The following is a 13,312-nucleotide window of genomic DNA, read 5'->3' on the forward strand; positions in this document are numbered from 1 at the left end:
CTTTTCCAGCGCTCCTCACGGGGTGTCTTCAGGGAGCTCCAGGGAGGCTTCACCACAAAAATGTCTATTCCTAGTGTATTTTCAGCAGTTCGTGTGGTGACGGAAGCAAAGGGATCATAGCTCAGGGCTCACTTGGCTTCATTAGCCCCACATAATGCTTACTCTGAAGAGTCCTTGGACCTTCGAAGCTCATCATCTTCAAAGGTGATTTGCTTGGCTGTTCATTTTCAAAGTGAGTTCTAATTGAGTGCTTTCTAAGCAGAAGCCAAATCATCCTATGAACTGTATGTACAGGTTCAAGGCCAGCTTAGGAGGCTGGGAAAGCCCAAGGGGAAAGCAGCTTTCTGTGCCCTGAGGGTGAAACTCAGGTCTGAAAGTGGCCCAGAAGCGGGATCCGCGCCCAGAAAGCTCGAGAAAAAACCACAACTTCCTCACAGACCTTGTCCTCACAGCTGCGCCCAGCGCCTCACAGGAGGCTCACAGTTTCCAAATAACTTTAAGTAGGGCAGGAGCAGGCCACAGCTAGGAGCATCTTCTTTCTTTCTTTCTTTTTTCCTTATTGGTTAAAACCTTTAATTATTAGGAGGCACTTTTGAAGACTTCTGAGGAACACTGTGGTGGAAAGACAGCATTTATGGTTAAAGATAATTTCTAGTGAAAGGAGAGTGTGTGGTACCTTAACTTCTAACTTATGTTCAGGATTGACATGCTGCTATCATCACATCCTCTGTCCTCTGTTCAAGTGAAGACATTAGTTAGTGGGTATTGCACACTATTCAAAGGAATACAATACTCAAAAAGAGCTTTTTTTTTTTTTTTTTTTTAATTAAACCAGTGGAGAAAGTATCCCTTGCTCATTACCCATTGTTTAATACATGGCAGAAAAAAATCAATGTTATTAGAGAAGGACAACAAAGTGGCATGAGATTAGAAGGTATAGAACTCATCCAGTGTTCTTACCTGGATAATCCCATGAACAGAAGAGTCTGGAGGGCTACAGTCCACGGGGTCGAATGGGTTCCATTCCCAGAGGACTCCATGGACACCTGATGGTCTGGCCCATGGTATCTACAGATGGAGTGACCTGAGAGTGGGATCTTAAACTCTTCCATCTACTGTTGAAGTTAGATTTTAAAAAAAGAAAAAAAAAAACCCAACAACAACACTGTCAATTAGCATATCAAAAACTTTAGAAGGCTTAAGGGGTATACCTGGGGATCTGTAGGAAAAAATGAAATTCAAATCAATTAAGGGGTGATTTCTGTATAATTGTATTTATTTAGTTTCGGCTGTGCTGGGTCTTCATTGCAGCGTGGGCTTCTCTGTAGTTGCGGTGAGCGGAGACGCTTCCCCAGTCCTGGTGCGCGGGGCCTCTCACTGCGGTGGCTTCTCTGGCTGCAGGCTCTGGGGCGCACAGGCTTCAGTAGCTGTGGATCCCAGGCTCTGGAGCACAGGCTCAGTAGCTGTGGCTCATGTTCTAAGTTGTTTTGTGGCATGTGGGGTCTTCCTGGATCAGGGATGGAACCAGTGTCTCCTGCATTGGCAGGCAGATTCTTCACCACTGAGCCACCAAGAAAGCCCTGAGGGATGATTTTTAAAACTTTCTATTTTGATATACTTTGAGACTTAAGGCTTAGAAACTTACTGCAGAGTTCATGTATAATTTTTACACAGTTTCCTTAGTTTTAACATCTTATGCAACCTCTTTACAGTTAGTAAAGCTAGGAAATTAACATTGGCACAGTTTGTTGTTGCTATTGTTCAGTTGCTCAGTTGTGTCTGACTCTTTGCGACCCCATGGACTGCAGCTTGCCAGGCTGCCCTGTCCTTCACCAACTCCTAGAGCTTGCTCAAACTCACATCCATTGAGTCGGTGATGCCATCCAACCATCTCATCCTCTGTCATCCCCTTCTCCTCCTGCCCTCAATCTTTCGCAGCATCAGGCTCTTTTCTATGAGTCAGCTCTTCACATCAGGTGGCCAAAGTATTGGAGTTTCAGCTTCAGCATCAGTCCTTCCAATTAATATTCAGGACTGATCTCCTTTAGGATGGACTGGTTGGATCTCCTTGCAGTCCAAGGGACTCTCAAGTGTCTTCTCCAGCACCACAGTTCAAAAGCATCAATTCTTCATTGCTCAGCTTTCTTTATAGTCCAACTCTCACATCCATACATGACTACTGGAAAAACCATAGCTTTGACTAGACGGGAAATTTGTCAGCAAAGTAATGTCTCTGCCTTTTAATATGCTGCCTAGGTTGGTCATAGCTTTTCTTCCAAGGTGCAAGCATCTTTTAATTTCATGGCTGCACTCACCATATGCAGTGATTTTGGAGCCCAAGAAAATAAAGCCTCTCACTGTTTCCATTGTTTCCCCATCTGTTTGCCATGAAGTGATGGGACCAGATACCATGATCTTAGTGTTTTAAATGTTGAGTTCTAAGCCAAGTTTTTCACTCTCCTCTTTCACTTTCATCAAGAGGCTCTTCAGTTCCTCTTCACTTTCTGCCATTAAGGTAGTGTCATCTGCATATCTGAGGTTACTGATATTTCTCCATGCAATCTTGATTCCAACTTGTGCTTTACCCAGCATTTTGCATGATATGCTCTGCATATAAGTTAAATAAGCAAGGTGAAAATATACAGCCTTGACATACTCCTTTCCCAATTTTTGAACCAGTCTGTTGTTCCAGTTCTGGTTCTAACTGTTGCTTCCTGACCTGCATACAGGTTCCTCAGGAGGCAGGTCAGATGGTCTGGTATTCCCATCTCTTTCAGAATTTTCCAGTTTGTTGTGATCAACACAGTCAACGGCTTTAGCATAGTCAATAAAGCAGAAATAGATGTTTTTATGGAACTCTCTTGCTTTTTTGATGATCCAGCAGGTGTGGCAATTTGATCTCTAGTTCCTCTGCCTTTTCTAAATCCACCTTGAACATCTGGAAGTTCTTGGTTCATGTACTGTTGAAGCCTAAGCTTTTGGAGAATTTTGAGCATTACTTTGCTAGCATGTGAAATGAGTGCAATTGTGTGGTAGTTTGAACATTCTTTGGCACTGCCTTTCTTTGGGATTGGAATGAAAACTGACCCCAGTTTTTCATCCCTCAAGCTTCTCTGGTGGCTGAGTCAGTAAAGAATCTGTCTGCAATGCAGAAGACCCAGGTTCGATTCTCAGGTTGAGAAGATCCCCTGGAGAAGAAATGTCAACCCACTCTGGTATTCTTGCCTGGGAAATCCCAAGGACAGAGGAGCCTGGCAGGCTACAGTCCATGGGGTGACAAGGATCGGACACAAATTAGTGACTAAACCACCACCAGCTTTTCGCCCCTCAGTATCCACTGCCCTCTGGACCTGTTCCCTCTCCTTATGTGTGAGCTGCACTTTCAAACCTCTCTTGACTTGAGTTTGGTCATGTGTCTAACTTTGGCTAAAGTGTGTGGTTCATGTGATGGTATGACAGTTTCAAGATTAGGCTGCAAGGGGTGTGGCATTTTCCTTGCTTTCTTGTGCCCCTGAGTTGCTAGGAAAAGAGCACTCCGAGGCAGCTGCCAGTCCCGGGGGCAGACACAGGGAGGAGAGGCAGGCCTCCTCGGCTGTCTCCAGGCTAACACTCACGGGTGTGGATGGCCTCATGGGAGCTCCGCCCAGCCGGCCACCAGAGCCCAGCCCAGGTTAGCTGAATCCTCAACTCTTCCTTGGACCCATGAGAATAAAACATTACAGTTTTAAGCCACTGAGTTTGGGAGTAGATTTTCATTGCAATAGCTAACTGATAAAGCACACAGCAATGTAATATTTCTATCAGAGCTAGAGGAAAGTAAATGTTTAGTATCCAAATTTTTTTCTTTCATTTTTTTTTCTGCTGTAAATGGGGGGAAAATTACCATTGAGTATGTTGGGATGGTAAATATATGGCTGTTTGTTGTAATTCAAATTTTTCTATATGTTTGAAATATCTTAGTATCTCTTAAAGATAAAGTGTTTTAAAAAGTAGACGTGAGCTGTGGTTCATCTAGACATGGGATATTATTCAGCACCAAAAAGAAATGAGCTGTCAACAACAAGGTCCTACTGTATAGCACAAGGAACTATCTCCAATATCCTGGGATAAACCATAGTTGAAAAGACAGTATGGAGATTTCTTAAAAAACTGGAAATAGAACTGCCATATGACCCAGCAATCCCACTTCTGGGCATACACACCGAGGAAACCAGATCTGAAAGAGACACGTGCACCCCAGCGTTCATTGCAGCACTGTTTATAATAGCCAGGACATGGAAGCAACCTAGATGCCCATCAGCAGACGAATGGATAAGGAAGCTGTGGTACATATACACCATGGAATATTACTCAGCCATTAAAAAGAATTCATTTGAATCAGTTCTAATGAGATGGATGAAACTGGAGGCCATTATACAGAGTGAAGTAAGCCAGAAAGATAACGACCAATACAGTATACTAATGCATATATATGGAATTTAGAAAGATGGTAACAATAACCCTATATGCAAAACAGAAAAAGAGACACAGATGTACAGAACAGAATTTTGGACTCTGTGGGAGAAGGCGATGGTGGGATGTTTCGAGAGAACAGCATCGAAACATGTATATTATCTAGGGTGAAACAGATCACCAGCCCAGGCTGGATGCATGAGACAAGTGCTCGGGCCCGGTGCACTGGGAAGACCCAGAGGAATTGGGTGGAGAGGGAGGTGGGAGGGGGGATCGGGATGGGGAACACATGTAAATCCATGGCTGATTCATGTCAGTGTATGACAAAAACCACTACAATATTGTAAAGTAATTAGCCTCCAACTAATAAAAATAAATGAAGAAAAATAAAAAAAAATAAAAAGAATGTATATATGTGTGTATAATGGAGTCATTCTGCTGCACAATGCAGATTGTCACAACATTGTAAGTCAACTATACTCAGTTTAAAAAAAAGAAATGAGCTATCAAGCCAGGAACAGAAATGGAGGAAACTTTAATGCATCTTACTATGCGGAAGAAGCCAATCTGAGCAGAAAGAAGCCAATCTAACATACTGTATGATTACAACTACATGACATTTTGGAAAAAGCAGAACTATGGAGATGGTGTAAAGATCAGTGGTTGCTGGACGTTAGTGGGGAGTGAAGCGTGAATAGTTGGAACACAGAGGATTTTTAGGGCAGTGAACTAGTTTGTATGATACCATAATGGTCAATATATGTCATTACAGATTTGTCCAAACCCATAGAAGGTTTAACACCAAGAGTGAACCATAAACTATGGACTCCAGGTGATTATGGTGTGTCAATGTAGGTTCATCATTTGTAGCAGATGAACCATCTGGTGGGGAATGTTGATAATGGAGGACGGGGAGGGTGTGAGTGGGAAATCCCTTTTTCTTCCCCTCAGTCTTGCTGTGAACCTAAAACTGCTCTAAGAAATAAAGTATATTTTGCAGAAAAAGTAAAATTAGAGTATTAACTGCCTGATTTTATATTACTTCATCTGTGATTTTATGCCTATATCAATTCTCTGATATTTTTTCCACATTCATTACTGATTTAATTAAATGGCTCTGTTTATTGTTCATATTTATGTTTATATCCAAATATATCCCAGATTTTTCATGTTTTAATGAAATGCTCTTATAAATTGCTGTATAAAAATAGAATAAAATAAAACAGGGGCCTCCCTGGGGGCTCAGTAGTAAAGAATCTGCCTGCCAGTGTAGGAGACTTGGGTTCCATCCCGGATCTGAGAAGATCTCACATGCCATGGAGCAACTGAGTTCATGCACCACAGCTATTAAGCCTGTGCTCTCGAGCCTTGGAGCCACAACTCCTGAGCCCACGTGCCCTAGAGCCTGTGCTCCACAACGAGAGAAACCACCGCAATGAGAAGGCCCTGCTGGCTGCAACTAGAGAAAAGCTCACGCAGCAATGAAGACCCAGCATAGGCAAAAATAAATAAATAAAATTTAAAAGATAAAATAGACTTTGTGACCTTTTAGTTCTATTTCCAGCTTGGTCATGATCTTATCTAATAATTTGTGAATCATTTCAATACATGGTTAAATTCTGAAAAGTAGTGAGTGCTAACCCATCCCTCATTTTCCTGCAACTTTTCAGAAGCAATGAGACAACCACAACAGCTAGAGGAGCTAATTTGAAGCTGGAATTCCATCACTTCCACTGGCTTTGTTCATAGTGATGCTTCCTAAGGCCCACTTCATTTCACACTCCAAGATATCTGACTCTAGGTGAGTGATCACACCATCATGGTTATCTGGGTCATTAAGATCTTTTTTTTTTTTTTTGTATAGTTCTTCTGTGTATTCTTGCCACCTCTTCTTAATATCTTATGCTTCTGTTAGGTCCATACTGTTTCTGTCCTTTATTGTGCCCATCTTTGCATGAAATGTTCCCTTGGTATCTCTAATTTTCTTGAAGAGATCTCTAGTCTTTCCCATTCTATTGTTTTCCTCTATTTCTTTGCATTGCTAATTTATGAAGGCTTTCTTATCTCTCCTTGCTATTTTCTGGAACTCCGCATTCAAATGGACTTATCTTTCCTTTTCTCCTTTGCCTTTCACATCCCTTTTTTTCTCAGCTACTTGTAAGGCCTCCTCAGACAACTATTTTGCCTTTTTGCATTTCTTTTTTTAGGGATGGCTTTGATCATGGCTTCCTGTACAATGTTACAAACGTCTCTTCGTCTCTTCGTAGTTCTTCAGGCACTCTGTCAGATCTAATTCCTTGAATTTATTTGTCACTTCCACTGTATAATCATAAGGGATTTGATTTAGGTCATATCTGAATGGCCTAGTGGTTTTCCCTACTTTCTTCAGTTGAAGTCTGAATTTGGCAATAAGAAATTCATGATCTGAGCCACAGTCAGCTCCAGAGTGACATTAGTGATCGTTGTTAAATGGGTCCTGGCAACCATAAATGGCTCCATCTACCAGGAGCCACCTTGCAGTATTACTGGAGGGTGGTTCAAAGTTCCTCTAATGGACTTACTCAGTAACCCAGATACTCTGAGCTCTTCAAGTTGTCCTCAGATACAGGTCCTTCCTCGGTCTGCCATCTGCCTCTGTTATGTTCACAGTGTTGCCTTGGCTGCCATCGCAGGTTGGGATTTTGATGGAAACATAAAACAATGTTTTAGATTAGAATTATATCCAGGAAGGCTCATCCCACCTTCTGTGCCTTCCTGCTTTTGACAGTCATGTAGTCTTTGTATATGCGTGTTTTCTCCAACTGCTATTAATTTGTAACAAAGAAGTGATAGGGTGAAATAGAGTTAGTATTCTTAGTAACATATTCTTAAAAAGTGGGGACATGCCATTTGTCATTTTAGCTAAATCTCTTGATACAGAAAATTTCCTAAGCAACGGAGATTCTACCAACAAAGATTCTCTGCTTGACCAAACTTCAGTGCTTCTGCACCTTCTTTTAGGCCCATCTATGCACTTTCTTAAAAAAATCCAATTTTAGCAAGACTCCTGCTAAGTCAGTTTAGCGAGACTCCCCCATCATCTTAACCAATCGCTGTGAGTATCTGATTGGTTCCCACATCCCCCAGCACCCCCAGGTGATATCTGATCATCTGGCCTGTCTTCAGCAAGACTCCTATTATGTCACTGCAGCCAGAATACTCCCTTACCCCTGATATTTCCTATTAGTAATTTTCCATCCACTGATCCCTACACTGCTCCTTGGCTATAAATTCCCAAGTCTCCCATGCTGTATTCAGAATTGAGTCCAGATCTATCCTGAGATCTCTTTTCTCCTCTTACAATTATCTGATTGAAATGTTTTTACTGCTTTAACTACTGCCTGGTTCTTTTTAAAAAAAAAAAAACCCCACTAACTTGGTATTGCATAGCAATGCAAGAATGTTTATGTCAAGAAAAAGTTGCCCAATTGGAAATAATATTTATATTAATAGTTTCAAGAGGTTACCTTCCTCTATTATGAAGATGATAAAGTTTTTATTATATTATTATTCCTAGTAATTGCTGTTATAATCCCAATATTGAGGCCACAAATATTAATCTCCCTTAAAGATTTCACATAGTTTGGTACAGGTTCTCTTTACTTTCTCTTTTTTCATCTTTTTGGAATTCTTATGAGGTTAGATGTGGGAAAAAGTAATTTTCTTTTGGGAAATGGAAAGATTTTTCAGACTTCAGTGGAAGTTAATGAGGTGGGGATTAATTGAGACCTGCTGATTCTCAGGCCATAGGTCACAAGTTGTTCACATTTTTCATGGGTTCCTCATTATAAATGACTAGGAATTATGAGAAAATTATAATAAGGTTATTACTACTGGAAATTTTCAAGTTGTCCATAGAGGTGCTTTCTTTTTAGGAAAGAATATTCAGTGAATCATGGTTCCTTGCATGAACCCCTATTAAGGAAAAAAAAAGTTCAAAGGGGATGTCCAGAGACTAACTCTCTGGGACTACAGTGAATTCTTAGTCAACGGGGGAATTTCTGAAACATTCTAAAAACCTAACCAGAACTGTACCTGTCAGCAGTGTTTGTCTTCCAGGTCAGAAACATTTAGTGAGTATAACTTAAAATGCTAAGAATCTACAGCTCTCTCTTAAACAATTGTCTTCATCCTCTCAAGAGAACTAAACATAATGGGACTCTGCATGTTTAAATAATTACTCATTTCCTGCAAATGCAAAACCTAACAGTTACATGAAATGAGGATCACAACTAGTTGTGTCTTATAAATGTGTATTAGAAATTTCAAAGAATTCAGGGTCAGAGAAAGAGTGGACTTCTGTCTCTAATCTGGAAAGTTTCCTTTTTAAATCACCAATGGGAATTTCTTTTTGCTGTCAGTTGGCAAAAATGACTCTATTAGTATGAGTTTATTTCATAATTTATAGTTCCTGTACTAAATCAAAGTTGTGCAGGTGAAATTTGAAGGGTCTTTGATCATTAGTACTTAGCCTGAAATTCTAAGTAGGCTAGAAATTTCTAATATTTATTGGGTACTTGAGGTATTTACCTTGTCTGTCAGACTTCAGATAAAAAATCACAGGGAAAAACTATTCTGGAGAGAATCTCTGGAATTCATCTGGAATTCTGAAAAACATCTCCCTTGTTAAAATATATAGAGAAAATGTGCTTTTATAGCCACCCTTAGCAAATCATTGTGGCCTTTCATAATCTTTATAAAGTAAACCAATATAACATTTTTATAGAAAAAATAAATTATGTTCTTAATTCATTGGATAAAAAGTGGATGTAACAAGAGTAGAAGAAAAAGAACGGTTAAGACTTTCTCTTGTCAAACACAGCTGGACATTAGTGAAAGTGGTGAAAACAGATTTAATTCAGTAACTACTGACTGCGAGAAAATGCTGAACTCCATCCATATTTGCACAGCGATGTGGGGCATGTTAAAGGCAGAACGGAGGAGTGGGGGGGTGACTGGGTCTCCAGTGGAGTCAGGGAAGTGAAACTATAAGGAGTGGGTCAGTGCAGAAGGCTCTGCTGCTGTGTCTGCTAGTAGCAGGCGTGGAAGTTAGCCCTCTATCCTCAACAGAGCCTGGGAGGCAGGCCCGTCCTTCCTCAAGGTCACCTTTCAAAGGAACTGCTTGTGGGTCCTTGAGAAAGGGCAGTCCTGAGTTGTGGGAAGTACAAATACCTCTGAAAGAGACAGAGGAAGGATTCTCAGTTCGAAACACTTTTTAGTAAATACTCTAAGAAAGGGAGGTCAGAGGACTCTCATCAGGTGTTGCCTAGAACAAATGGTAAATTCTTTTGACAGTCCTGAGCTTTTCCAGGCAGGAACACCCCCTCCCTCTGCTTTCCCTCTGCCTTACCCCCACATCCCCCTCCTCTTATTCCCTCTTCCTGGATCTGATAAGATGAACTCCAAGAGAGAAATTATCACTCTAAGTATTTTAAACATGAAGAGTTTTAATTCAGAAATATTAGAAGTGATGGGAGAGGAGTCTGGGCTGGGCCCCCAGGACTGATCCCAGAATGACCCTACTGGGAGGCTGCTACATCTGAGGCCTTTACTAGAGCTGTAGGTTGTAGAACAATTCCCAGAGCCCTAATGCAGGTGTTGTGTGTGTGTGTGTGTGTGTGTGTGTGTGTGTGTGTGTTAGCCCCTCAGTCGTGTCCGACTCTTTGTGACCCCATAGATTGTAGCCTGCCAGGCTTCTCAGTCCGTGGGATTCTCCAGACAAGAATACTGGAGTGGGTTGCCATTTCCTTCTCCAAATGCAGGTGTTAATCCCTGGGAATTAAGTAGCTATCGCTGCAGCTGCTGTGGCTGACTTCCAACACTCGGGGTGCTGGAAAGTGGACTCCCATAGCTACAAGCTCGGCACTGACTCGTCACCCAGGGAGCAGGAGAACAGGGCCTGGAAATTTGCTGCGGGGACACCTCCGGTTTCCACAGCCTTGCTCACTAGCAGAAGGAAGATCAGTTTGAGTCTGCTGTACTTCCAAATTTTTAAGTCAACAGAAGCTAGTTTGCATCCAGAACACTGGCCACAAGGATGTCTTGGTGTCCTTCTACTTTCCTCCTGCTTTCCTCCCCTCCCCCATCTTATAAGTGGATTAGTATATACTTGAAAAGGGCTAAACATTGATGAGCTTTGAAAACTAAACATGAAATAGGTGAATACCATGCTTTTGTGTAGTTCATGGTCTAACAGACAGGTAGACACAGAGTGCTTAAATAGATTTATGCCTGCGGGGTTTTAGAAACAAAGGAGGTTAACTCTATATGGAAGCAGAGCAGTTGTCACAAAAAATAAGCTAACTGCTGTCTATGGAAAGGTCGACTACAAGGTTGTCCACTGGGGAGTAGGTAGAGGGTCTTCTTAGAACAAAAAGTTTAAAAATGTAGATTTCAGAACGCCTAGGGAGCTAAAGAATAGCAGTTCAGTGCAGTTGTGATGCAAGGGTAGTGGCTGTAACTCTAGAAAAGTGTCTTTGGAGGTGAGAGCTTGTCTGTAAGAAGGAGCTCTGACTCCCAAAAGAAGAGTAGTATCTCAACAAGATGCTTCTTGGTCTTTCTTTAGCCTGGCTTTGTAGTTGCTGGAGGAATTAGGCCCAGGCCTAGGATACCCAAGACCTGCCTCCCGATGAGTATTTCCCCTCTAAACTTCTAACTGTATTTACTTCTCAGGGCTTCCCTGATGGCTCAGATGGTAAAGGCTCCACCTGCAATGCTGGAGACCTGGGTTCAATCCCTGGGTTGGGAAGATCCCCTGGAGGAGGGCATGGCAACCCACTCCAGTATTTTTGCCTGGAGAATCCCATGGACAGAGGAGCCTGGAGGGCTATAGTCCAGAGGACTCACAAAGAGTCAGACACGACTGAGCGACTAAGCACTGTTACTTCTTAAGCTTAATAGAACACAGAACGTCTTCATTTTTATGGGCACATGCATTTCGTTTTTTGATTCATTTATCACATCTTAAGCTCTGGTTGTGCTGGGCCATGTACTCAGTGCAGAGGAGAGGCAGATGACTGTGTCCGTGATGAGGAATCTTCGGTGGGGAAACAGACATGCAGATACTAGCAGTGTGATCACACAGTTGATCCAAGGGGACATCATCCAGAATGCGCTCAGAACCCTGAAGAGGTCTCTCCTATGTCACCTGGAAACATCAGCAGGGACTTCACAAGAGAAGCAGTGTCTTAACTGACAAGTAAAGGCTAGACGGGAATTTTCGAGATGGTTTAATATGTGGAAGGATGTTCCAGGGAGAAGAAGTAGCCTTTCATGGATCAGTAGTCCTTGGCGAGGAGAACCCTGAATGTTGGGGGAAAGGGTGACATGACTGGGATGGCGCCGTGAGGACATACAGGACCCAGGATGGGTGCTTGAGAAGGTGCCAAGTCCAAGACTGGCTAGCAGAAGCTGCAGGTGTTTGAGGACTAGAGAGGAAAGGCTTCCTGAGGGCCTGGGGCATCAGAGAGGGCTTGTGGGTGGGCTGGAGAACCTGACTAAGGCTTGGATTTGGAAAGAATGCAGGGGCATGGCTGCAGGTTCTGATAGCAGAGGTGCCATCCAGAGGTGATACAAGTGCGGTAGCAAAGCGGGAGACAAAACCCACCCGTGGCAGAGGCACGTCTCTGAGACTGGCAGAAACTAACTTTGGATGGGTTATCCGCACATGTCACGGAAAGCTCACAGCGCCAGGGGCCTTTAAGGGAGTGAGATGGAAAAGCATAGCAGAAGAAGTCAGTAGATTCGAGCCTATTGTTAGTTGTATAGATAGCTATAGGTGACTATAGTAACTGTAGATTTGAATCTATAGTTAGTTCTGTGATGTTGGACACCTTCCAGAGTCGGTGAGTTCCTGGAGCTACCAGGTATAGAGTTAGGGCTGTTACATTTCATAATCTGTACCCCATTTCCAGTTCTCAATTGTCTTCAAGATGTGGTGAAATCTTTAGTGGGTTTTGTTGTGGTGATACTGTTATATAACCTTAAGAAGGCAGATTCAGTTGTGGTAAGGAACCACCTGCTAATGCAGGAGACATAAGAAATGCAAATTTGATCCCTGGATCAGGAAGGTCTCCTGGAGGAGGGCATGGCAACCCATTCTAGCATTCTTGCCTGGAGAATCCCATGGGCAGAGGAGCCTGGTGGGCTACAGTCCGTGGGATAGCAAAGAGTCAGACACCACTGAAGTGACTTCGCAGGAAGCGCATGCACAGTTATTTGGCTTTAAGAAGCCAGATTGAATTTGGGGAACTGGGACTTAGACCTAAAGTTTCAGCTCGGCAACTTGGTAGCTTCGTGAGCTTGAGAAAGTAGTTCAGTCTTCCTGAGCCTGTTTCCTTATTTCCAAGCTGGATAATGTTTGCCTGGCCTACCACATGAGTTGTTTTGAGGGTCAGATGTGATGAATATGTAAAATACTGTGTGTTCTGTAATATGCTACAGGAAACGTTTGAAACTAAGTGAAGTAACAGGCTACTTTGCTAACCCTGTGAGAGGAAACATAATCTGAGTGTAAGCAGTGCCTTTGCAAATAGAGAATAGCACTGAGGGAGATATTTTGAACAAAATGCAGATAGGAAATAGTGACCTGCCCCAGAAGGTTGATGGGGAAGAGGCAGAGGAGAGGAGAGTGCTCACAGTGACGGGGATGACAGGGCAGGTAGTTAACGGTATTTGCTTAAAATCCCTGCGCTGGATGCAGGAGCTAGGGCTCATCCCAGAACCAAGGGATTCGAATCTGCATCATAACAAGAGGCCCGAGTGATTCGTGTGCACTTTTGTGTCCCGTCTCCTAGAAAATATCAGAACTGAGTGCCGTGTT

The 13,312-nt window shown here is 42.6% G+C and overlaps 1 long non-coding RNA gene across 1 annotated transcript in view; it reads left to right on the plus strand.

Moving 5' to 3' along the window:
- Nucleotides 1–13,312, plus strand: part of LOC133069007 (uncharacterized) — a 188,212-nt gene that overhangs the window by 13,918 nt on the left and 160,982 nt on the right. Inside the window, exon 2 of the long non-coding RNA XR_009695752.1 lies at nt 6,123–6,253. This is a non-coding gene — a long non-coding RNA (uncharacterized LOC133069007). The remainder of the gene's footprint in view (nt 1–6,122; nt 6,254–13,312) is intronic.

Source organism: Dama dama, chromosome 14, assembly GCF_033118175.1.
Source record: "Dama dama isolate Ldn47 chromosome 14, ASM3311817v1, whole genome shotgun sequence".
In the NCBI taxonomy this organism is placed as follows: Eukaryota; Metazoa; Chordata; class Mammalia; order Artiodactyla; family Cervidae; genus Dama; species Dama dama.